At 36.7% G+C, this 26,659-nt stretch overlaps 1 protein-coding gene, 1 long non-coding RNA gene and 1 pseudogene across 3 annotated transcripts in view; 2 read left to right on the top strand and 1 right to left on the bottom strand.

Moving 5' to 3' along the window:
• Positions 1-1,431: 1,431 nt before the first annotated feature.
• Positions 1,432-6,635, top strand: LOC127540360 (uncharacterized). Its single transcript, XR_007948126.1, has 3 exons — positions 1,432-1,583; positions 2,325-2,377; positions 5,513-6,635. It is a non-coding gene; the product is annotated as an uncharacterized LOC127540360 (long non-coding RNA).
• Positions 6,636-11,716: 5,081 nt separating this feature from the next.
• On the bottom strand, positions 11,717-14,783 carry LOC127547976 (60S ribosomal protein L36-like; annotated as a pseudogene).
• The window catches only part of PPP1R16A (protein phosphatase 1 regulatory subunit 16A), a 114,086-nt gene continuing 102,149 nt past the window's right edge, over positions 14,723-26,659 (top strand). The window contains exon 1 of one of the 2 annotated variants that reach the window (XM_051971261.1): positions 14,723-14,839. The gene's annotated coding sequence lies outside the window, so the exon portion shown is untranslated. The remainder of the gene's footprint in view (positions 14,840-26,659) is intronic. The other variant, XM_051971262.1, reaches the window with a different exon arrangement.

The raw sequence follows: 26,659 nt of genomic DNA, 5'->3' as shown, positions 1-26,659 counted from the left end.
AGGATTTGTGTTCTCTGGGCAAGTCATTTAAACTCTGATCGTTTCATATCCAACTATAAAAGAGAGATAATATTAGTATTTATCTTGCAGGCATATTATGAAGATCACATGAAATAATAATTGTAAAAAGCACTTAGTAAAGTGGCTAGCACATGAAAGGTGCTATATAAATACTTATTCATTTCTATGTTGCGCATAAAATTGATTAGTATTATAATAACTTAAAAAATTATATATACTTCTTATCTTATATTTCTTAATACTTATCGTATATTAATCTTAATATTAATTTTCTGTAAAAAATTCCAAATTCCCAAAATTTTTAAGCTAATGTATATAAACTTAACACTCGTGAGTGTTGCTAGAAAAGGAACACAATCTTTTCTGCTCTTTTTTCTCCTTTCGGAAACAACAAAATTCAACTTCACAGTTTTTATCCTACCCCCCCTTTCTTTTTTACAATGAAGGTTGGAGATTTAAACAACTTCAACCTATTATAACAGTTAAATCATGTTTAGCCAGGGACAATATAATGGCTGCCAGGTTCACAAGATTTTTTACTGACATTTTATGGAATTTATGTCAAACAAAAATCTATTAATGTACCCATAATAATTCAAAACCCCCAGTTCTAAAAATCCCTAACATTCAGATAAGGGTTTCATACTCTGCTATCATTAAACTTTTTTTTTTTGTTATTTCCAGCTAACTTTGTCTTTTTTTATAATGAAGGCAAAATTAGGATATAAAAATCACTTAGATAAAATAATCAAGGAGAATATATTATAATAGTATGTGCTACTGGATAAGCACAGGGAGGGTAAAATGGTAAAATGGTAGATTTTAGATAAATTTCTTTAGTCTTTGAATAACAAATGCAATCAAAGCAGTTTGAACTCTTTGATCCCCCCTTTAATTCTCCCTTTTCTTCAATAACTCAGCTCTTTCAATTTGTCTTTTTGTCTTTGCCTCTGTGCTACTGATTTTTTTCCAATACAGTTCAATACAATCTGGATGGGGCTGGGGATGAAATTTCCACCACTGTTGCTGCTGCTGAGTTAATGTAAGTTCTGCTCTCTCTATTTTGTACCTTTTAAAAAAAATTAAAACTTTTTAATTTTCAAAATATATGCATGGATAATTTTTCAACATTAACCCTTGCAAAACCCTGTATTCCAATTCCCCCCTCCAGTCTGGGCACCCCCTCCCTTAGATAGCAAGTAATCCAATATATGTTAAACATGGTAAAACTATGTTAAGTCTAATATATGCATACATATTTATACAATTATCTTTCTGTACAAGAAAAATCAAACCAAAAAGGAGAAAAAATGAGAAAGAAAATAAAATGCAAGCAAACAACAAGAAAAAGAGTGAGAATGCTATGTTGTGATGCACACTCAGTTTCCACAGTTCTCTCTCTGGATGTAGATAGATGGCTCTCTTCATTGGAACTAATCTGAATCATCTAATTGTTGAGAAGTGTCACGTCCATCAGAATTGATCATGTATAATCTTGCCATTGCCGTGTACAGTGTACAATGATCTCCTGGTTCTGCTCATTTCACTCAGCATCAGTTCATGTAAGTCTTTCCAGGCCTTTCTGAAATCATCCTGCTAGTCGTTTCTAATAGAATAATAATATTCCATAACATTCATATACCATAACTTATTCAATCATTCTCCAACTAATGGGCAGCTTCTCAGTTTCCAGTTTCTTGCCACTACAAAAAGAGCTGCCACAACATTTTTGCACATGTGGGTCCCTTTCCCTCCTTTATGATCTCTTTGGGATATAAGCCCAGGAGAAATACTGCTGGATGGAAGGATATGCACAATTTGATAATCCTTTAGGCATAGTTCCAAATTGTTCTTCAGAATGGTTGGATCAATTTACAACTCCAACAACAATGTATCAATGTCCCAATTTTCCCACAACCCCTCCCACATTCATCATTGTCCTTTCCTGTCATCTTAGCCAATCTGAGAGGTATATAGTGGTACCTCAGTGTTGTCTTAATTTGTATTTCTCTGATCAATAGTAATATAAAGCACCTTTTCATATGACTAAAAATGGTTTTAATTTTTCATCTAAAAATGTTCATATCCTTGGACCATTTATCAATTGGAGAGTGGCTTTAATCATTATAAATTTAAGTCAATTCTCTATATAGTTTAAAAATGAGGCCTTTGTCAGAACCTTTGAATATAAAAACTTCTTCCCAATTTATTGTTTCCCTTCTAATCTTGTCTGCATTAGTTTTGTTTGTAGAAAAAATTTTTAACTTAATATAATCAAAATTATCTATGTTTTGTTCAATAAGATTTCCAGTTCTTCTTTGGCCAGAAATTAATTCCTTCTCCACAGATCTGAGAGGTAAACTATATTTTGTTCTTCTAATTTGTTTATAACATCTTTTTATGTCTAAGTCATGAACTCTTTTCGACCTTATCTTGGTATAGGGCCATATGTGAGTCAATCAGTCTATGCTTTTGAAGACGATATGTGTTCCTCTAAAAATACCTAGGCATGATCTAAGTCCACTTTCCAACTCAGAAATCCAAATCCAACTCCAAATCATTCTCGGAGTAAAAAGAGGAATGACTATTTGTTATTCCTCTGAACTACATTGGGATACCAATGTTTTCAAACCTGCATTTCACACTGTCATCCATTGAATTCAATCAGGGAAGAGTGTACTATAACTCCACAAACTATATAATTTTCATTTGAAATGTTAATTTGATTGAAATTTTCTCTTTAACATCAACAGGTACATAAAATAATATGACAAGGGATAGAGCTTACGTGTAAATTCTGGGGTTCTATAGAAAAAATAGTACCTCACAGCTGATTTGTTTCCCTGCTTTCTGTAGCCTACAGAAAAATAGGCTATCACTTAATTAGCTGTTGAGCAATAAAACTTCATATATAATTAGACCACCATATGTCATTACTCTCAAACCATCAGCAAAATAATTAAGAGGATCTTCAATGCATATGCCCAAACTTTCCCAAAGGCTGATATATCCCCACTGCTAAATATAGCAGTACCTACACATCTTAAACTACCCTTCCTCTCTCACCACATCAAGTTCATAGTGCCTTGGTACCAGCTTTGATTCAATGCCGAAATGGTAGAATTAAACTGGAGTATCATTTTGAAATATTGAAATTACAGCAATTTTCTTGCAGCTTTCTCAATGATTCTCTTTCCATCCTATGTCAGGGAAATTTCCTTCAATTTGAGCGATTCTCTGTATTGTGTGTTGTATAGGCAAGGCTAATCTTTATTTCACAGACATTTTATTGGATATATTACAAAACTTCTATAAGGAAATGTTACCTTTTACCCACATCTCTTCTCAATTAATGAGAAAAAGAATATGACAAAAGATTACATATTTGGAAATTCACCAAGATCAGTTCAGAAAAAAAATTAGAGAAAACAAGGGGGAAATGCTATGGTTGATGGTTGAGAATAGTCTTTCAGGATAACCTCAGCAGCAGCTGAAGTTTCATAGCAGCACTGGTTTGTCTCCTGTTCCCATCCTGCTCACTGTTTCTAATTGCCCCAACACTCTTTGTCCCTTATCTCTGCCCCAGGTCTCCACCTTCACCACATAGGGCTTCAGGTTCTGTTCCAGTTCATCTTTTAAAGAAATTTTTTGTCCACCATTTTATTCCATTCTTTCCTTGCTACTAGCAAGTGCCCTGTCCTGCTAGTTGCAAAGAAAGAATGAAATAAAATGGTGGACAAGAACTCTCTAAAGGTAAAAGGGAAAGTTGAGGATGTTAAGAAATGTACTTCCATATACATCTCCTTTTTTCCCCATTGTCTTACTGATTTATTTTTCCTTGTTGACATCTGGGAAATATCAAAAATACTATTTGTTCTAGTAAATCTTTTTAAACATCAATTTCAGTTTCTATAACTACATCTGTTGCTTTATTCATTTGTGATGAAAAATCAGATTTTAGTTTCTCAATTGAAGTGCAAAGATCTTCTGACATATGGGAAATTCTTTATGCAGTATTATTTATAACCTTCATTTGATCCTGCTATCCTCTTAAAATATTATTCTCTATCTTTTCTTTCTGTTCACAGTCAAATTCATAAAAATAATCTATCTATCCTGATTACTTCTATTTTCTTTCTTCTCATTCACTTCTCAACCCCTTGCAAACTGGTTTTGATTCAATTAAAACTAAACTGTTCAAGGAAAAAGTGATTTTTTCTCAGTTTTTATCTTCTTGAATTCTCTCCTCCCCTTAGACACTCTCTCCACCCTGTTGGTTTTGAGGTATTGTTATCTTTTGCTTCTCTTCCTACATATCTAATCATTCCCTGACAGTATCCTTTGCAGAATCATCATCCTCTTTGAGTATACCCTCTGGGGTGTGTCCTCAGCCTATTTCTCTTTCTTTTAGTCTCAGTGATCTCATCTGATCTTATGGTTTCAACTATCACCTATATGCAGTTTTGTGTAAGCAACATCAGTCTCATGAATTTGAGTTCTGCAACACCAGCTGCCTATCTATGTATATCCCTAAATGGATGTCCAGTAGTTGTCTCAAATGTAAGATTTTCAAAACAGAATTCATCATTTTCTTCACCTTCACTCCCATCCCAAATGTCATTTCTTCCTAATTTCTCTATGTCTGGGGGGTGGGGAGGAAAAGAGGGGAGAAGGTGGGAGAGGGGGGAGAGGAAGAATACCACCATACTTTTAGTCACAGAGATTCCCAATTTGGGAATCATCCTTGAGTCTTAATTCTCTCTCACGCTTCACATGCAGTTCATTATCAAGCCTTATCAGTTTGCCTCCAAAATCTCTTTTATGTATCCCCTTCACTTTGTTTTCACAACTACTACTTTAACTTATCTAATTTTTTGAGGGAAATAATCTTATTTTCTCAACTTGTTTTTTTTTTTTAGTATTGCTATCTTTTATATATCATCTTCATTTACAAATGTATTGTTTGCTCCTTCCTTTTCCAGAAAGCTGCCTTGTAATGAAAGAATTAAAAAGAAAAATAAAAGCAATTTAGGAAAATTTATCATGTCAACTGAGTTTGACAGCATATTTCATATAAACTTTCAAGCTGCCCTTTCAATTTATTAGGCTTCATGTTTTCTTCGGTTAAAATAAACAATGGATATACCTTGGTCTTTCCATTAATAACAGTATTGGTGAATCCCAGTGAATAATATACTAGATCCCATATGCAGAATTTCGGCTTTTTAGTTTGTGTTTCTGTATTTCTGCTACTAAAATTGTCTCTATTATTTCGCTTTTAAAAAAAGAGATAATAAGAATTTAAGAAAATTTTCAAATGTTTATTCCCAGATTTTTCAACTTTTTAAAAAGTTGTGTATTTCTGGGATACAAACTTCTTATTATAAAACAGGAAAAAAATTGATGATAAGAAATATAGTGGATAATTTGGCACTTTTAATTTCCAGGTAAAGATTAACTTTGAGTTTATACATTTTATTTTCAAATTCAGCAAGCAGCATATCAACACAACTTATTTATGAGTCTGAGAACCTACCCCAACTGATGGTGACAGTGACAGATTATGCCCAAGATGTGTGCTGAATTGAATTTGATCTTGTTTTGACATACAGTTTTAAATAGTTGTTTGATTCCCTTCATTGTTAGCTTGAATAAATTCACCATGATGGTCTCTGTTGACTTTGGGATATTTTGTTCACTAAAAAAAAAAAAAAAAAAAAAAAAAGTTATATGAGTATTGTACTTTAAAATATCTAATCATTTTGACCATTGTTTCATTCCTTTTCACAGAGGATTTTTGTATTTTTCCTTTTCCCAAAGAATCCTGTCCTACATTTTGGAAGACTCTGCATTACATCATATCCTTTTTTTCATAATACTTTTACCACTTCTATCTCATAAGCTGGTAAATCTTAAGGGCTACAAAGATGTTAGTATGATACAAACAGATGTCAAAAGGAATTCCCAAAGAAACCATTACTTTGAATCAGCAACCAAAAACAAGGAAACCTAGATTGTTTTCCATTAAGCCAAGAGAATTGAAAAAAGAATTTCTAGGAGTAAAGCAGATATTACATTATGAAACTCAAAACTTTACCTAGAAGAAAGAAGAATCCCAATATGGATGCAGACATAGAGGCCTCATGACATCACAATTATGCTGGTACCCACAGAAAGTGTGAGAACAATCTTTAAGTCCCATGGAACTAATTTGTAATCAAATCTAAGTATAACCGAGAACTTGGGACTTCCACCTGAAGATAGAAGCATCTAATAATTTTAATGTTTCTATAGTAAATCCTCTAGATGTCCATTTTCCTTAAATGTTTGTCCATAAGAACAAGAGCATGAAGACAGAATATGAGAAATAATTTAAGCCATAAAATAAGGAGTTCTTCTTTGATCCTATTGCCCCCCCCCTTAAATTTCAAAATCCTTTAATGTTAAGACAGAGGAAGTGGAACTAATCTGATTTTACATATGGTACCAGAAAATGGCTAGTGCTGCTTGTTCCTTACATTTTCAGCTGTCACCATGAAAGTCTTCCAAAGTAATTTTGGATATTTGGGTCAAGAGAGAGAGAATCCTTGAACAATTGAAAGATAGGTTTTACAGTCCCCAAATGTCAAGTGCTATAAATAATAAACATTTTTTTGTTGAGTTTAGTCTTGTCCAACTTTTCATGACCCCATTTGGGGTATTTTTTTGGCAAACATGCTGGAGTGGTTTCTCTTTTTCTTTTCCAGCTCATTTTACAAATGAGGAAGGCAAAGAAATTTTAGTGACTTGACTAAAATCACACAGCTAGTTAAGTGACTGACACTGGATATAGCTTCTACTCAACATTTCCAAAGGAAAATTTTTTCAATTTGTACTACATATTCAGAAAATATAGGTACCAGCAAACTGTTGGAGTTTTTATATATCAACATTTTATTTTGGGAAAGAGATTAATAGCACGAGCCACATCCTAAGATGGTTACTGTTAAAAGTAAATTTTTAGGAAGACACAACTGACTCCTTTTTGTTCTGTATTCACTATTTTGCTATAGATGATTCCTGTATGCAGATCCAGTAGCATAAGCTGGTTCTTGTCATTACCTGATTTTTTCTCCCAAATTGTACAAAAAGACTTGTTAAAAAAGAAAAAAAGATGAGGACTCAATAGCCTAACATATACCCCCCCTTTAATTAGCCTGACAGGTTATGTCTGTTTTGTTGCAACTAGCTATCCTAACAAAGAAATCTCTTCTCAATCTCCTGTAGCTAATGCTATACATTTTCCGTCACGTTTTTTCTTTTTATAACTAGCTGTAAATCAGTAGTCATCTTTTTTTCTTTGTCACAAGTAATGTATAATAAATACTACTAGCTGAAGTGTGAATGATACATATTTCCATCAGCTATTAGTAGAGCGTGTCACACTCAGAGTGAATAAACTATAGTTAAGATCTATTTCCTGAATCTTGCTTGCTAATTAGCATTGGCTAGTCAACCAATCTATTCAACAGATGCATAATTTTACCAGGTAAACATAGGTGTTGTGATATGGAAGCCATCTGCCAGGGGCTGCTGGAGGTCTAACTCAGACCTGTAGAATGGATCTCTTCGTGTGAGAGGAGGATGATGACGATGACACAAGGAGACTGAGAGACAGTTGCATTTTCTGACCTCTCCACTGAGAGGCAGTTGCATTGTCTGATCTCCCTCCTCTTCCCTCTTGCCTCCAATTTATTTCATTCCCAATCTACAAGGAACATCTGCTTTAGTAAAGGCTGCTTTGCAACTCCTTCAAGTGTTATGATTCTTAGCTGTGGAGGTTCTTGGAGAATTGACCTGCCCCTTCACCTAGGCATGGTCCTTAACACATAGGCACACTCAATGAGAAATCAGAAAATTATTACTATTAGGAAGGTGTAGGGAAAAATATTTCTCAGTCAATGACTTCCCAATCTGATTCATTCTAGTGGTAGAGATTTTGAAAGCAAATTACTCAAGAACATGTTGGTCTTCGTGGGAATCAAGACATTTTGGAATGTCTTACCTCCGGGGTTAGATCTCCTGACCTGCCAACAAAAGTTCATGTGTGGGTGAACTAAATAGGCTAGAGAGAAAAGAAAGAGGAATTCTTTCTTTCTTTTTTTTTTAATAGCTTTTTATTTACAAGTTATATGCATGGGTAATTTTATAGCATTGACAATTGCCAAATCTTTTGTTCCAATTTTTCCCCTCCTTCCCCCCACCCCTTCCCCTAGATGGCAGGATGACCAATTCATGTTAAATATATTAAAGTATAAATTAAATACAAAATAAGTTTATATATCCAAACTGTTATTTTGCTGTACAAAAAGAATCAGACTCTGAAATATTGTACAATCAGCCTATGAAGGAAATTAAAAAAAAAAAAAAAGGCAGGCAGGCAAAAATATAGGGATTGGGAATTCAATGTAATGGTTCTTAGTCATCTCCCAGAGTTCTTTTACTGGGTGTAGCTGGTTCAGTTCATTACTGCTCCATTGGAACTGATTTGGTTCATGTCATTGCTGAAGATGGCCAGGTCCATCAGAATTGATCATCATATAGTATTGTTGTTGAAATATATAATGATCTCCTGGTCCTGCTCATTTCACTCAGCATGAGTTCGTGTAAGTCTCTCCAGGCATTTCTGAAATCAGAGGAATTATTTCTTAATTCCTTACTATACTCTAAATTCCTTACAAGCAGGGAGCATGTTTTATCAGACCTTTGTTATCTATATACTATAGACATCTAATAAATATTTGGTTGTTGAATTGAACTAATCAAAAAGTCAAGTAAAGTTTAATCAATAAACATTAAGCACCCACTAGATGCAAAGCCTAGTAGCTTTGAGAATCATTTGTTCTTAAACATTTTAAAGTTCTTTGAGTCTGCATAATGTGTACCTTTTTTTCTGCAAAATTTGGAGTTTCCTATCTTTTGAATAAGAAAAGTACAAACATGCTGTAGTGGAATGGTAGGTTGGTTGGTAATTAGTTGTTGTTCTTTGTTTTCAAAGATATCTTTGGTATCTCAAAGATACCAAAATGGTAACGCTATGTTAGAGTCAAATTACAGTGTATCCAACGGTGGCTGATCAGAGCAATACAACCTTAGAAGGCTTTACCACAGGTTGGGCACAAATATTATATATGAACATTTGGGATAGATTCTCTAAATTTGTGTTTGGTCTACTTCAATTCTACTTTGCCAATAGATCACATAATCTTCTTGGATGAGGGCACATCATGCTATGTGTTCCTGTGCCAATGTTTCTCTTTTTTCACAATCAACCTCAAAGTTCTTCAGAGAGGCTTGAGAGTATCCTCCTAGCATTTCTGCTCATCATGTAAGCGCTTGCCTTGTCTGAATTCTCCATAAAATAGTCTTTCAGACAAAAATATATTTGGCATTTAAACAATTTAAACACTCTCTGCAGCAGAGTTTAAATGGTTGATATTTTAACTTGAGAAAGGACCTCAGTGTAGGATACCTTATACTGACAGGTGATTTTCAGAATTTTTTCAAATGGAAATGATTCAATTTCTTAGCATGGCACTAGTATACTGCTCAAGTTTCACAGAGATGCAGCAATGAATCAGTACAACAACTCTGTGGACCTTCATTTTGGAAGTCAATCTTAATACCTCTTCTTTTCCACATTTTCCTCCAGAGCCTTCCAAACACAGAGCTATCTCTGGCAATGGATGTGCATCAATTGATGTATACATCCCTGAAAAGCAGACTGTCAATGTTGGTGAACTTATCCACAGAATTCAAAATTTCTCCTTTTGCTGTTAACTAATGGTTCCATGTATGGATGTGGAACATTGCTGGCTGGTGGAACATCTGTGTTTTCTTGGTATTTTCTTGGCACATTTGTTAGAACAAAATTAGCACAAGCAACAAAAAATCAATCCATACTTTGTTGAATCTCAGTTTCAGAGACTGCACTGAGTACACAATTATTTGCAAATGAAAAATCATGTACCAACTGTCTCTTACTGTAGGCTTGTCATATCAGGATAAAGTGAGAAACTGTATGTGTCTACTGTGTGTACTTACCTTTGTTGTCAATACCTGTGCCATCCTGGGGATAGTTGAGAAGCTGCTTGGGAGATAAGAGAAAGAACTTTAGCTTGGGGTAAGGGAAATAAAAGATTGAGCATCAACCTTGACACATGGGTTCATCAGTGCTTTGAGAGAGTGTTTGAATATTTGGAATACTAGTCCTCCCCTGTTATAAAAGGTTTAACTCCTTCAGCTTCTTTTTTGGTGCCTGTTGTTGGCAGTTGCTTCTTTTCCTTTTATTTTTAAAAAACTATTTCTATTACCTGGTTTTGTTTAATATAAAAATGATGTATCCTAACTTCCTTTGTGATTCATACCTTTGTACTAATTATATGTAAGGAGGAAGGTAATTGAAGATGCTAGTGGTTAGCGTGGTGGTATATACATAAAACAAAATTAGGTCAGAGGATTAGTGCTCTGTCCATACTGTGAGGATTTCTGGCTTGGCGTGGAACTGATTATAAAATAATTTTATAGTGTTTGATGTTGATTACTAATTTTTAATAGGGATAGGAACTAGAACTATAATCTCATTGGTACAGGAAACTCTCAGTTGAGGAAACTCTCTGTACCAAAGCAGGTCAATGACTTTTCTACAACTTATCACTTTAGAATTGTTCTAGATTAGAGCATGAAGAGGTTAGATAATTTACTCAGAATCATTTAGCCTATACATGCCAGAAGTCCAGTTCTTCCTGGCTCTGAAGCCAGATCTCAAATAATTATGGTACACTGCCCCTAATAGCTTTTAAAAAGTTCCAGTATATCAGAGTACAGACAGTTCTTGTGAATCAGAACCACTTCTCACCTTGGCTAATAAAGTCATCATTGAATTATCAGATGGCTAGAGATATAAAGTAAAGTAAAGTAAATCTCCAGTGGAGATTCAATCTCCACAGCATGGGCCAGGATAGAAATATAGACTGAGGAAAGTCAGTCCTCTTGAGACTACTTGTTAAAAGTCAAAAATGTGGACTGGGAAAAAAAGAGCCCTTGTTTTCCTTCTGGGAAAGAACCTTTCTTAACTTTTAATTTTCACTTATCATCCCAAATTTCCATCTTTTTCAAACAGCAAACCCTGTGGGTCACAACTCTTTTCTCTATTCCCTGTATACCTCCCAGACCATGCCATTCATTTCCTATTTATTAGTTTCTTGTGACCTCTCCAATCCCTCTATTTCCTCTAGCTCCAATTCACATCTTCTCTGAAACTATTTCTACTCAAATATGTGTGAAGTCCCACTTAACAACAGGAACATTTCAGATTTAAGGGAAAGGTTTTTTTTGGGTAATTATGACTAATTATAATCCTTCACTGCTTTTACAGAACCATAGACTATAGAGTTGAAAGGATATTTAGTGCCAATTCACAGCTAAGAAAAAAATTCCCTCTATAACATTCTTCATGTGGAACTATAACCTTTGTTTGAACACCTTGAGGGAAATAGAACAGTAGACCTTGAGCCAGGAAGATCTGAATTTGAATCTTAGCCTTGTTGTTTACTAGCTGATGACTTTGAGAAAGTCACTTTGAATCTCAGTTTTGTTTATTTTTTTACTTGTCAAATCTTTATTAGATAAGGGGGCAAGGTAGGTAAGGTCTATTTTAGTCCTTCTTGGCAGCAGCCTTCCTCATGGCAGCTGGAACATTGCTGAACTCTCTCTTCCTCTTAGCCTGTTTGTGAATGCCTTTCCTTCTCTCCTCTCCCCCCTTTTTTTGATGAACTTAAGGGCTAGGTTATCCTTGGAGACATTTAACAATTGCATGGCTTTCCTCTCATAAGGTGTAAACTACACACTTCCAGAATCATGTTCATTACAAACTTGGTGGGTTTGGTCAAGTGTCCAATGTAGCAGCACTATTGAGCTTCCAAATGTTTTCGTTTACTTTGTGACTCTTGTTGAGGCCCATAGCCATGGGGTATATCTTTTAGTCATGACTTTGGTGCTCTTGTAGCCCTAATGACAGCTAGAAGGAAGGAGATTTGAACTCAGGTCCTCCTGATTACAGGAACAATGCTCTACTCACTGAACCATCTAGCTGCCCCAGTCTCAGTTTCTTAATTGATTCAAATTTCTGGATTGGATTCGATGAACTTTAAGAACCCTTCTAGTCTAGGAGTCTAGGATCCTGTCAGATAACTTTTGTATGTTTGAATGATTAAATGCTGATATCTCTTGCATTGTGTAATATAATTTATAATATGTAACATTGCTTGATATACTTTTTGATACATATTATATACTCAGAGGTTGATATGAACAATACAGACGATGCATCTCTAGAACACTGGTGCTTAGTAGTATTCCTGGATCCTGGCACATAGAAGGACTTAATAAATGCTTATTGATGAGACAAGGACAATAATAACAATAACCAACATTTATATAGTCCTTGTAAAATGTCTTTTGCCATAGACAAAGGAGAGAAATGAAATAGTTACAAAATGATATGAAAAGGAAATTCTGTGCTTCTCTTGTAGGGTAGGAACTCTTGGCTCAGCACCATGTATTGAGAAGCATTTCTGAAATCCCCTATCTCAGTAGGAATTTTAGGAGAGTACATATGTTTAAGTAATTTAGAGAAAACAGATTTGGCCCAATGTTCTATGCTAGTAGGATGTTTTTGGATTCTGAGTAAATCATTCAGTGTGTGCAAATTTGACAAACTTAAATAACTTCCATCTCTTACTCCAAATCATTAATGAACATTTTAAACAGCGCAGGGCCAAAGACAAGTCTTTGAGGCACTTCATTAGAAAACTACTTTCAAGCTGATAGCCACTGATAGCTACTCTTTAGATCATTCAACAAAATATAAATCCACCTAATAGCAATATAATCTGGCTCATATTTCTTTACAATCAGATTAATATGAAAGATTTTGTCAAACAGTGGATATATTAAACTCCCAAATGTCCAAAAGTGAACCATTTCTACCTCCCTCAACACCCCTCAACCTCTCCTCTTCTGAATTTTCTTATTCCTCCGGGGTGCTACCATCCTCTCAGATACCCAGCCTCACATCCAAGGTGTCATCCTCTCCTTCTCATTGTTAAATTTGTCTTTGTAACCAACACTGCAACTACCCTGATGCACCCTGGTGATGGTTCCTTTTCATTCACATGTGATTTATTGCAGTAGTCATCTCGTTGATTTCCTTGCCCCAAATTTTTTCCCACTCCAAATCCATACTCAATTTAGTTGTTGAATTGATCATCCTAAATTGAAGGTCTGGCCATCTTACCTCTCCTACTCTTTTCCATTCAATATGCTTCATTGGCTCCCTTTTATTTCCAAATTTGGCTTTTAAAGTGCTTCATGATCTGACCCCTTCTTATCTTCCTAATCTTGCCTCTCGCATTTTCTCTGCCTCTTTTCTATTCATGAAACACACATTCTCCTCATTTTAATCTTCTACCTTCTCTGGTTTCCATCAAGTTTCAACTAATAGGTCTCATTTTCTTCAAGAAACCTTCCTCAGCTCTCCATACTCTAAACATCTTCCCAATTTGTCCCTTATGAAGTTTGTTTTTACATTGTTGTTTGCATGTTGTTTCCCCCATTAGCTTCTTGATAGCAGGGACTTTTAAAATTTTGCATGTCTTTGTATCTCTCTGATGCGTGGCACACAGTAATTGCTTAATAAATTAATTTGAACACCTTAAAAAACATTTTCCAGACATGGTTCTTTTCAACAAAGAGATATTTGAGGTCAGTTCCAATGATCCTATGATGAAGAGAACCATCAACACCCAGAAAGAGGACCATGGGAACTGAGTGTGGATCTCAACATAGTATTTTCACTTTTTATTGTTTGCTTGCATTTTGTTTTCTAATTTTTTCCCCGTTTTTGATCTGATTTTTTTTGTGCAGAAAGATTATTGTATAAATACATACATATATTGAATATAATATATTTTTAACATATATTGGATTACTTGCCATCTAGAAGAGGGGTGGAGGGGAAAGGAAGAAAATTTGGAACACAAGGTTTTGCAAGGGTCAATGTTGAAAAATATCCATGGATATGTTTTGAAAATAAAAAGCTTTAATAAAAAACAAACAAACAAACAAAAACCATGTTCCAGAGGCTGCTAGGTAGACAGACCACTGGATCTGGAGTCAGGAGCTGAATTCAAATGGTACTTCAGACACGTACTAGCAGTGTGACCCTAGATAAGTCACTTAACCCCGCTCCCCCTCCCCCTCCCAAAAATGTGCTCCACGGTTTCTAGAATGACCATAGGACTCTGACATCTTATTTATAGTTGAGACCTTTTGTACGTGTTGTTTCCGGAAGATTGTATCACTTGGAGCCTATTCTTCAACTCTCTGGGCCTTAGTTTCTTTACCATAAAAGGAGAGGATTGGACTCCATTACCATTACTGGAATTCGCGTCTCTCAATCTTCAGTTCCAGGTCCTCCTTAAACCCTCAGACAAGGATCTTTCCAACTTTAAAAATCCAACCCACTTCCTTTTTTCTCCACTTTCCCTCCATTTTTCTTCTCTCTTGGCTCCGCCCCTTTAGCGCGTCGGATGATTTCGCTCCTAAGCTTCGGCCCCACCCCCTACCTGGCGAGCTGGCCGCCGCGAGTTCCGGTCGGTGGCTGCGCGGACCGGAAGCGTGGTGTTGCCATGGCGAGGGCCGAGCGCCGGACCCGCCCCCATGGTGGCGGTGACTGCTGCTGGGTGGACAGACTGACGGACACGCCGCAAGAGTTGAGGTCAGGTCAGACGAGGGCGCGGTATGTTAGGGTGACCTGGGGAAGAGACCTGAGCCGGAGGGGTCTTGGGGACCCAAAGCGGAAGTTGGGCGAGGGGGAAAGGAGCTGAGGTAGGGGAGAAGAAGGGAGAGTGGATCTGGATGGGGAGAGGGCCCGAGCCCCTAGAATGGGGGTGGAAGTGGAGCCCGGAGGGGACGGGAAGGGGCGGTGGGAGGAAAGGTATCTGGAGGGAGGGAGGGGCAGAAGCAGAAGGGGAATTATTGGGGGAGGGGGGATTTGAGGTGGCCAAGTCGGGGAGGGGGATATGTGAAGCGGGGGCAGCCGAAATCCAATGGGGTAAGGATTTAAATGCGGAGGCAGAGGACCGGAGGACGGAAAGGGGAGGGGAGAAGGAGGAAACCTGATAGTGGAGGGGGCCGAAGGAGGCAGAGGGCAGGTAGAGTCCCCATGGGGGAAGGTGTGTGCTTGAGGAGTAAAGGAGCCAGTCAATAAACATTTATCTGGGACATATTCTGTACCAGGCACTGTGCTAAGAATGACAAAGAAACGCAAAAGACAATCAGTCCTTGCCCTTTAAGAGTAGTACATAGGATACACTGGAAAAATCCACCGGAGGGATCCACTAGAATGCAAGGATATTGGGAAAGGTGATTTTGGGGTGAAGAAGAGGGCTGAGATGGTGAGAGAGGCGAGGAATGGGTGGGTGGCTGGTATATGAAATGAGGCTAGCTTGCTGCCCATGGCCCAAGTTTGGTGTATTGATCTGCAAGGGGCAGAGTCATGGTAACCTGGTTTCTGGTTGCTCAGAGAAGGCATTTAAGTGAGTAGGTCTTAGGAGGAAGGGAATCTGTTAGATCTTGAAGCTTCCATCTGAGAGTGTGAAGGCTGAATGAACAGTATCTTCAGCTTGGCTTCTGGTACAATCTTGGACCCTTCACCCTCTTCCCTCCTTGCCGTCGTATAAGTTGCTGTTCCTGAAAAATATCCTGCTCTTTTGCCCTTAAGGGATGAGAGAGCTGCCTGAAGTCCTGTCAGTCAGAGAAAGCCTTGTCTCCCGACACCTTCTCTGCCAGCTCAAGAGTGTAACCCAAACCCTGAGCTCCCATTCCTTCCAGCCTCATGCTGGCAGCTGCATGCCTTGGGGCTGGACTCCACAGGCTTCTGGGTTTTCTTGCTCCCTTCCTCCTTCTGGTACTTCAGACCTCTGGGTACTGTCACTTAGAAGGTAAAGAACTTTCCATCTGTAAGGAAACAGCCTTCTTGTGAAGCAATGGTAGCTAATCTACATGAGTTTGGATCCTCTCTTCTGAACCTCAAGAGGCTGATCTGAATTTATCAAATGTCCTTTGCTTTCCTTCCTTAAGTAGGCCTTTTACCTTCAATTTCTCTTTCCTTTGGCTTACCATCTGACCACAAGATGTGGGAAAATCCCTGCAAAAGAGAAGGAAATTAATAATTTTGTCCAACTAAAGGCATACCTTCTTGTTCTAGTTAATAGCCTTATCCAAGCAAACCCATATCTTCTCTGCTACAATCTAGCTATGTTCTGATGGCCCTGAGATCCGTTGTCAGTCTGAGTAGGAGAGCAGAGGAGGAACAAAGATGAGAGCCATTCTGCTGTCATCAGAGGGGAGAAAGCTTTTTGGAGACTAGTGGAGAGTGATCATGTACCTAGCTACCTATATTTATTTCCTTTGCTTCAGCCCATTAAAACATTTCAATGACTTGGAAAAAGGAAGGTGTTTGGGCTGCTATGTAGACTAGAGGCCACACTATTGGAGTAAGACTGATGGTATTTAGGAGTGGTGGAGAGGGAGAATTGACAGATTCAACTTTTAATGGTTTATTGACCCTTCTGAAGGCCCATCCAAGTAAACTTTTACTTAATTATCCATCATTGTCCCTCAGGCCTGGATTAGACTTCCTCCTCATTTTTTAAGACTCCTTAGTTTCAAAGCTCAGCTCAAGCAATGCTTATGTGAGATATTTCCTGATTTTCCCAGTTGCTAGTGTCTCCAGTTCCCAAATTACTTTTTATATATTTAATATATATTCATGCTAGAGGCAGTGGTGCCTAATGGATAGAGTATCCTTTGGAACCAGGGTGACCTAGGTTCAAATTATTTTTCTGATACTGACTGGCTCTGTGACATGGGGCAAAAAACTTCTCAGTGCAGTTCTCTAAGAGTACATTGCAAAGAAGATGCCAGCTTGCATTGGAAGTAGAAGTTTCTTCATCTGGGAATTCCCTCTCCCAGTGAAATCATGATTTATCTGTGTGTGTGGCTCTCCTAATACAATGTAAACTTCTTGAGAAGGGGTCTTTCATTTTTATTTTTGTACCCTTAGTACATAGCTCAGCACCTGTCACATAGTAGGCCCTTAATAAATGTTTTTGATTGATGTAAGCTTTAAACATTGCAGGATGCTTTATATACATTATTTCATTTGATCATTATAAAAAGCCTATGAGATTTATGGTGCAAGTAGAATAGAAATAGGGATAGGGCTCTGATTTCTTTAATGTAGGGAACTTCTAAGACTGTCAACAAGCATTTAGTGAGAAAATGTGAATAATAATAATATGTCAGATTTTTATAGACTTAATGTTTACACAAGGCTTCCTTACTGCAATTACTGCTTACCCCTATTTTACAAATGAAGAAACTGAGACTCAGAGAGGTGATATGGTTTGCTTTCAGTAAGAATCAGTAGATTATAGTGTCTTTGAAGTTGGGGCAGGAAAAAGTATATGGTAGGAGGGGGTGATAAACAGTGTCAAAAGATGGAGAGAGGTTATGAAAGATGAGAATTGAGGGGAAAAACATTTTATTTGTTAGTAGGTCAGTGGTGGAGCAATTTTGCTATTATAGTAGTGGGGATATAATACAGATTGGAAAAGATTGAAGAGAGAATTAATGAATGAAAAAAATGAGAAAGCATTTATTAAGTACTTATGTGCCGTTAAGCAATGAAGCATTCAAATATAATGGAATAAGCTCTTGGAGCTGATCCTCTAGTAGAGGGTTAGGTGCCACAATAGATAAATCACTGAACTTGGAGTTAGCAAGAATTAATTTCAAATCTACCTTCAGAGATTTAGTAACTCTGTGATCTTCTTCAAGTCACTTCTGTTTTACCTCAGTTCTGTCTATAAAATAGGTATAACAATAGTATGTCAGTATTGTTAAAAAAATAATATTTACAAGACTCTTTTCAAACCTTAAAGTGCTAGAGAAATGCTAGCTATCACTGTGGGGGATGATTAGACATATAGAACAGTGGTAGTCAGGAAAAGGTGTTTTGAACAAGAAAGTCAGGAGACTGATGATAGGAATTATAGAGTCATTTATTAATACATTTTTCCCCCCAGAATGTTAATGTTGATGTGATTGCTGTTAGAAAATAGGGAGTAAGGAAATGAAAACACTAGATGCAGACAAGTTTTTAAGGATGATTAGTATTTGGTACACGAGGGTTGAGGGAAAGCTTTTTTTAGTTTTAGGGAGACTTGGTCATGTTTGTTGGCAGTAGCAGGGGAGAGATTAAAAATACATGAGAGAAAGGGGATGACTATTGGAACAAGGTTTTGGAGGAGGCAGAAGGGAATCAGCCTTAGTGTGGTAGGGATACCTTTTCTTCTGTGATAAGAGAAAAGGAGGGGAGATTATAGTAGATTTGAAGAATGGGTGAACTGAGCCTAGGTGGCTCAATGAAGCTTTTAGACTTTCCACTCTAAATGTGGGGTGTCGTTCTTGGAGGTAAGTGGAGAAAGGAAAGGTTTGAAATAGTTGTTGTAGGAAATTGGGAATCAAGAGTAGAACAGAAAGTTTGTCAAACTAGAGTATATAATCCAGCAAAGTTATTCCCCATAATTTATATGAGAAATCAGTTTAGTTTTGTCATTTTCTTCAACAAAGTGGAACAACTTTCTGTTTGATTTTAAAGCCTTTCACAACTTTATTTCTTCCAACTTTTTCAGGCTTCTTATACTTTACTCACTTCCATGTATAATATTGTATTATTGTATAATTGATTATCATGTTCAAGGGCAGTGTAGCTATATTAACATGACAATCAATCAAAAGAGCTAAGAAATTGAATGGTAGGGATGAGGAGTCTCAGGTTGATACAGGGGAAAGTCAAGCAGTGAAGGAATTCTGGAGTAATTGGTAGTATGATATGAAAGCGGCAGACCATGGGGTTAGGACTGCAAAGTGAGGTAAATAAAAGCAGAATTGGAGAGAGAAATGGGAGGGCTAAAGGTTCCAAAGGAATATAGGTCAGGACTAAGGTTATTTTGAGTGAGAGAGTGGGAGATATGGAAGGAGAGATGTTTATGTTGAGGTAGAATAGAATTTCAAAATTCTAGATTTTGGAGCATGATAAATTGACCACAAAAGTAGTATGTGTGTGAAATAGGATGGATATAGAAAAGTAACTGGAATTATGTGATCGGGTTGTTAATGTAGTCTCAGCAACATAAATATTGAAGTCCTTAATTGTTTTACCTTTCCTTTTCCTCCTTCTTCCCCTCCCTCCCCATATGGAAACAGTAAGAGTTGGATAGGGAATAGAGAAGAAGACTGAAAGATGAAGTAAAGTTATGGTATTCCTAAAGTATTTATCTGATCTTATTATATACTAGACACTGTACTTTGGGGACATAAAAACATAGTGCCTGACTTCAATGAGATTATATGCTAATGAGGGAGACAAGATAGTGAAAAAAATATTGTATATTTCTGTATAAATAGAAGGTAACCTCAGAAAGAAGGCACTAGAAATGAGGAATAAGCAAAGAATGGGAAAGGCTGCTTTTGGGAAGTAGAATATGTGTCTTGAAAGAAGCTTGGAAAGTCAGAAGGTAAAGGTGAGGAAGAAGAATCTTCTAGACATGGAAGATGGCTAGCGAAAAGATACCAAGTAGATTGAGTAACATGTTCAGGGACAGTGTAGTTGCATTATATTATACATGGAAGAGAGTAAAGTATAAGAAGCCTAGAAAGGTTGGAAGGAATAAAGTTGTGAAAGGCTTTAAAATCAAACAGAAGATTTTATATTTGATCCTGGAGATAATAAGGATGATATGATCAGGCCTGAGCATCATTTTGACAGCTCAGTGAAAGATGGATTGATGTGTAGCAGGGAGACCAACTAGAAGAAGAATATTATAACAATATCTAGAAGAGAGGGGATGAGGGCCTTTTCTAATGTTGGGTCTGTTCAAGTGGAGAGAAGGGGACATACATGAAAGATATGTCATATATGAAAGAAAGTAAAAATGGCAAGATTTAGTAACATACTGGATTTGAGAAGTAAGTGTGAGTGAAAAGTCAAGGATGGGGTTTAAGTCACAAACCCAGGTATGTAGGAGCGGGGCGATGTTCTTGATAGTAACATAAATATCCAGAAGAAGGAAAAAATTTTGGGAAAAGATAATGAGTTCTGTTTTGGATTTATTGAGTTTCGATGTATATGAAACATTCCAGTTCAGGCTGTCCAAAGGCTGCTACTTCCATAGGCTTTCCTAATACTTGTCTGTTGCTAAATGTTTTGGATTACTGTGCTTTATTCCTTCTTTTTCCTTACTATATTCAATAAATGTTTGTTTTGGAGCAATCTAATTTTGAAGTAGTCTAGAATACTGTTGGCATCACATTTTAGGAAGGACATTAATAAGTTGGAGATTGTCTAGTGTAGGGTGACTAGAATGGTAAGACTGATGACCATTTGGAAGAATTGGGAATTTGTAACATGGGGAAAAGTGGGAAATATAATAGCTGGGAGCACAAAGACCCAAAATGGTCTGTTGCTCTCCAAAGGGCATGGATATTACTGCCACTAACCAAGGTTGACAATAAGGATCAAGTGAGATAATGTACCTGAAGAGCTTTGTAAACCTTTAATTCTATATAAATGTTAGCTGTTATTATTATATTCTACAAGTTCTCTTTTTTTTTTGAGGTGGGGAGGCAGGCAATTGGGGTTAAGTGACTTGCCCAGAGTCACACAGCTAGTTAAGTATCGAGGCCATATTTGAATTCAAATCCTCCATCCACTGTGTCATCTAGCTGCCCCTATTCTCACACTTATCCTGGGTCTAAACAGCACTCATCTTCTTTTACCTTAACCTCTCCTTCCTCCAAACTTCCATATTTAGGTTGAGGTCATTGCAGTTCTTTGAGATCCTCAGATTCATAATCGCAATTATATTTGACTATCCCTTCTTCTAACTGCACATGTTTAACCTATGTCGGATTGCTTGCTGTTTAGGGGAGAAGGAGAAAAATTTGGAACACAAGGATTTGCCAAGGTGAATGTTGAAAACTGTCTTTGCATGTATTTGGAAAAAATAAAATACTAAATACTAAAAATAAAAGAGACTTCCTTCTTCTTCACATGAAACATCATATTCAATTACTGGCCCAAGTCTTATCCACATATCCATCATCCACAATATCTCTTGCTCCTTTTTTTTTTTTCCCCCGAGGCAATTGGGATTAAGTCACTTGCCCAGGGTCACACAGCTAGTAAGTGTTAAGTGTATGAGACCAGATTTGAACTTGGATCCTCCTGACTTCAGGGCTGGTGCTCTATCCACTGTGCCACCTAGCTGCTCCCCCATTCTTTCTTTTTTACTCATTTTGTCAATTCTTTGGTTTGAGTTCTTTTCACCATTCATTTGGGTTGTTGCATTAACCTCCTAATTGGTTTCTCTACTTCTAATCTCTTCCCACTCCAATTCAACCTTCATATAGGTACCAAAATAATCATATTAGTGAATAAATATGCTGCTCAAAATGCTTATAGAAAAAAATGCAAACACCTTAGCCAGGTCTCTGAGGCCCCTACAATCTATCTCCAGTGTCTCTTTGTAGCCTTACTGCACATTTCTCTTCCTATTTGTATTATATGTTCTGGGTAAACTCTTTCTTGAATTCCATATTCTTTTTCCCATTTTCATCTTTCCATATTAACTGTCTTTTGTATTTGGAATGTCTTCCTTCTTCAAATTTGTCTTGCAAATTCCATATTTTCCTTTAAGCCTTAGCTCAAATACTTCTCATGCCTTTACTGATGTCCCTGTTGATATGGCTTTTTTCTTTCCTTAAACATTTTTATAAAATTTATTTGCTTTTTTCTTTGTCTTTTTTAACTTCCTGCCTTGAATTATACTTATCAATATGTATGCCAGCTCCAGCAGAAATGTAATTCTTTGAGTGCAGGAATAGCTTTATTGTTGTCTGCATATACCTACTGTTGAATGTACTGCCTTGCATTTAACAGATCAGTAAATGTTTGCAGAATTTAATTCATTTACATGCTGTCTTATATCTCCTTATTTAGCATGGGCTTCAACTCATAGCTATACAAGATTTATAGGACTTAATAATTACAAATGACCTTGCAAATCATCCAGTCCCTTCATTTTACAAAGTAAACTGAGTTCCAGAAAAGTTAAATGATTTATCCAAGAATACTGTGATAGAAAATATAAAAAATGAGATTTGAATCCAGCTTCTTTGAATCAAAGGGCTCTAACTTCTACTGTACCGTGCTACTTATGTAAGTCCCTCTTGACCATTTTTGTTTTGTCATTTCAATCAATCAACGATTATTTATTTGGCACTTAACTATGTGCCAGGCATATATAAGCACAAGGGATACATATAAAAAGTAAAAATAGCCCTACCTTCAATAAACTTGCATTCTAGTGGAGAAGGCAGCCTGTATCCAAATAAGAACATACAAGATGTATCCAAAATAGATGAAGGTAATCTTAGAAGGGAACATACTAACAGCTGGGGGCCCCCAGAAATACCTCTTTATATAAGATGGCATTTGCACTTACTATGAGTTACTATGTGATCTTTATATCTTTGGTCTCCTTAGGGTACATTCTAGGATACACCTACATCAAATTATGTATAGTTAATAGCTTCTCAACATAATTCCAAATTGTTTCCTAGAAGTCTTTGTTTTCTCTGTCTAATACAGTCTTTATCCGGGATTCATGGGTTTCAAAGGAATCTGCAGATAGATTTCAAGGGAGTCTTTGAATTTGGATAGGAAAAAAATTACTTCTTTATTGTCACTAATTTTTAACTGAAATGTAGCATCTTTTAAAAAAATTATAATTCATAATTTATTTTAAACATTCTTCTATTTTTAAATTTTGAGTCCCTTCCCTCTCAAACCCTACTACTAAGAAGACAAGTGACATGGTAACCATTATACATGTGAAACCATAACATCTTCTTTGATTTTTAATTTTTTAAGAATTATTCTGAGCAGAGGTCAACTTCCTATCCCATTCTCCGCAGTGGCTCTTCCAAACCTTTTAATCTCTTCTCAAATCACTTCTTTCCCCTACCCTCTCAGCTATGAAACTTGCCTCATATTTTATAGCAAAAATTGAGACTGTTTTCTATGAGCTCTATTTTCTCTCTTTCCCATCTCACATCATTCATATACCTGCCAATATCTTACTCCTTACCCAGGCTAATTCCTCTACCTACTCAAATGATCTCATTCCATTCTGTCTCGTTCAACAATTATCACCCTTGTTGTATCACTTATTTTCTTTTTTGCTGAGGCAATTGGGGTTAAGTGACTTGCCCAGGGTTATACAGCTAGGAAGTTTTAAGTGTCTTGAGTTCAGATTTGAACTCAGGTCCTCCTGACTTCAGGGCTGGTACTCTATCCACTGCACCACCTAGATGCCCTATGTATGCATAAACTCTTTGAAAACACCAACTATAATAGGTCTTTCCAGTTCCTCTCTTCTCATCCTCTTCTTTTTTTCTCCTTCTCCAAGTCACTTTACTATTATTTTTTAAAATAATAGCTTTTTATTTTCAAAATATATACAAAGATAGTTTTCAACATTCACCCTTGCAAAACCTTGTGTTCCAAATTTTTCTCCCTCCTTCCATCCTCTCCCCTAGACAGCAAATAATCCAATATATATTAAACATGTACAGTTCTTCTATATATTTCTACATTTATCATACCACATAAGGAAAATCAGATCAAAAAGAAACATAAATGAGAAAGAAAAAAAAAAGCAAGTAAATAACAAAAAAGGTGAAAATACTGTGCTGTGTTTTCTTGGTTCTAGTCACCTCACTTAGCATCAGTTCATGTAAGTCTCTCCAGCTCTTTCTGAAATCATCCTACTGTTCATTTCTTTCTTTCTTTTTTTCTTTTTTGAAGCCTTTTAATTTTCAAAACATATGCACGGACAGTTTTTCAACATTAACCTTTACAAAACCTTGTGTCCCAATCTTCTTCCATCCCCTCCACTAGACAGTAAGCAATCCAATATAAAACATGGTAAAAATATATGTTAAATCCAATATATGCATATATATTTATACAATTATCTTGCTGTACAAGAAAAATCAAATCAAAAAGTAAAAAAAATGAGAAAGAAAATAAAATACAAGCAAACAGCAACAAAAAGAGTGAAAATGCTATGTTATGATCCATACTTTGTTCCCACAGTTCTCTTTCTGGGTATAGATGGCTATCTTCATCACAAATTCATTGGAACTGGTCTGCATCATTTCATTGTTGAAGAGAGCCACGTCCATCAGAATTGATCATTGTATAATCTTGTTGTTGCCATGTCCAATGATTTTCTGGTTCTGCTCATTTCACTTAGCATCAGTTCATGTAAGTCTCTCCAGGTCTCTCTGAAGTCATCCTGCTGATTGTTTCTTATAGAACAATAATAACCCTTAACATTCATACATCAAAACTTATTCAGCCATTCTCCAACTGATGGTTATCCACTTAGTTTTCAGTTCTTTGCCACTACAAAAAGGGCTGCTACAAATATTTTTGCACATGCCTCATTCTCTTGTTAACAATCTTACTTTCAATCTGGCTTTCAATCTTTTTCATTCCATTGTAATTGCTCTTTCCAAAGTTACCAATGATAATGATCTCTTAGTTGCCAAATCCCAATGGCCTTTTCTCAATCCTCATTCTGCTTGACCTTTTTGCAGACTTTCCATAACTCTCTTATCAACCTTCTTTGCTGTATCCTCTTTCAGAGATCATTCCTTTTAACCATAGGTGTCCCACAAAGGTTCAGTCCTGTACTCTCTTCTCTTCTCTGTCTATGGTTCATTTGGTAATCTCATCAGCTCCCATGGATTTAATTACCATGCTATGCTGGAGATTCTCAAATCTGCCTATCTTGCCCCAATCTTTCAACTGACTTGCATTTCCAACTGCCCTTCAGATATCTGGAACTGGCATCTAAAACTCATACTTTACATGTCCAAAACTGAACTCAGTATGTTTCTACCAAACCCTCCCCCTTTTCTAATTTCCTGATTACTGTAAAAGGCAGCATCATCCTCCCAATTCCTCATGGCTTTAGATATCTTCTTTCACTCCTCACTATCTCTCATCTTCATATTCAATCTGTTGCTAAGGCCTGTCGATTTCACCTTTGCAGCATCCCTTGAATGTGCCTTCTTTCTCTTTGATGCTGCCACCATCCTGGTGCATGTCTTCATCACCTCACACTCAGATTATTAGAATAGCTGCTTGATCTGCCTGTCTCCAATCCATGCTCCATTTAGTCATTAAAGTTCTTCCTGAAACAGGTTTGATCATGTCACACACTCTTTCTCCCCCAGATAAACTCCAGTAAGCTTCCTGTTACCTCCAGGATCAAATACAAATTCTTCTGACATTCAAAGTCTTTCATAACCTACCCCCTCTTACTTTTACAATCTTCTCATACCTTACCCCCGACATGTACTTTTCCATCTAGTGACACTGGCCTAGCTCTTTTGTGAACAAGACCCTTCATTTCTAAATTTTGTGCATTTTCTCTGGTTGTCCTCCATGCTTGAAACATTTTCTTTTCTCTGCCTACTACCTTCCCTGGTTTCCTTCAAGTTCCATCTAAAATTTCATTTTCTGTAAGAAGCCTTTCCCAACCCTTCTTAATATTATTGCTAATTATTTCCTATTTATCCTTTATACAACTTATTTATGCAGATTTGTTTGCTTGTTGTCTCCTCAATTAGTTATAAACTCCTTGAGGTCAGAGATTACATTGCCTCTTTTTGTATTTCTAACACTTTGCACAGGGCAGCTAAATAGATAACCTATTCTGAAGTCAGGAGGACTCATCTTCATGACTTCAAATATGGCCTCAGACACTAATTAACTGGGTGACCCTGTGCAAGTCACTTAGCCCTGTTTGTCTCAGTTCCTTGTCTCAGTTCCTTATCTGTAAAATGAGCTGGAGAAGGAAATGGCAAACTACTGCATATCTTTTCCAAGAAAACCTCAAATGGGGTCATGAAGAGTCAGACAGCTGAACCTACTGAGCAGCAAAGCACTTAGCACTGTGCCTGGTCCAGAAGAGATATTTAATAGCTACTTGTTAACTGGTTTACTAATAGGCCCTTAGGCTTTACCAGACTGCCATAGAAGACCATTGTGCAGAATTAAGAATTTCTAATCTCTACAAGAGAACATTGTACATAGCAACAACAAGATTATGCGATGATCAGTTCTGATGCTTTTTTCAACATTGAGGTGATTCAGGGAGGCCAATTCCACTCGAAGTGATGGAGAGAGCCATCTACACCCAGATAGAGGACTGTGGGGATTTAGTGTGGATCACAACATAGCATTTTCACTTTTTTTGTTGTTTGCTTGCTTTTTGTTTTCTTTCTCATTTTCTTTCCTTTTTGATCTGATTCTCTTGTGCAGCATGATAAATGTGGAAATATCTATAGAAGAATTGCACTTTTTAACAATATTAGATTACTTGTTGTCTAGGGG

This window comes from Antechinus flavipes, chromosome 1, assembly GCF_016432865.1.
Source record: "Antechinus flavipes isolate AdamAnt ecotype Samford, QLD, Australia chromosome 1, AdamAnt_v2, whole genome shotgun sequence".
Lineage (NCBI taxonomy): Eukaryota > Metazoa > Chordata > Mammalia > Dasyuromorphia > Dasyuridae > Antechinus > Antechinus flavipes.
Note: the sequence above shows the minus strand (reverse complement) of the source record. Positions and strands in the feature narration are given on the sequence as shown.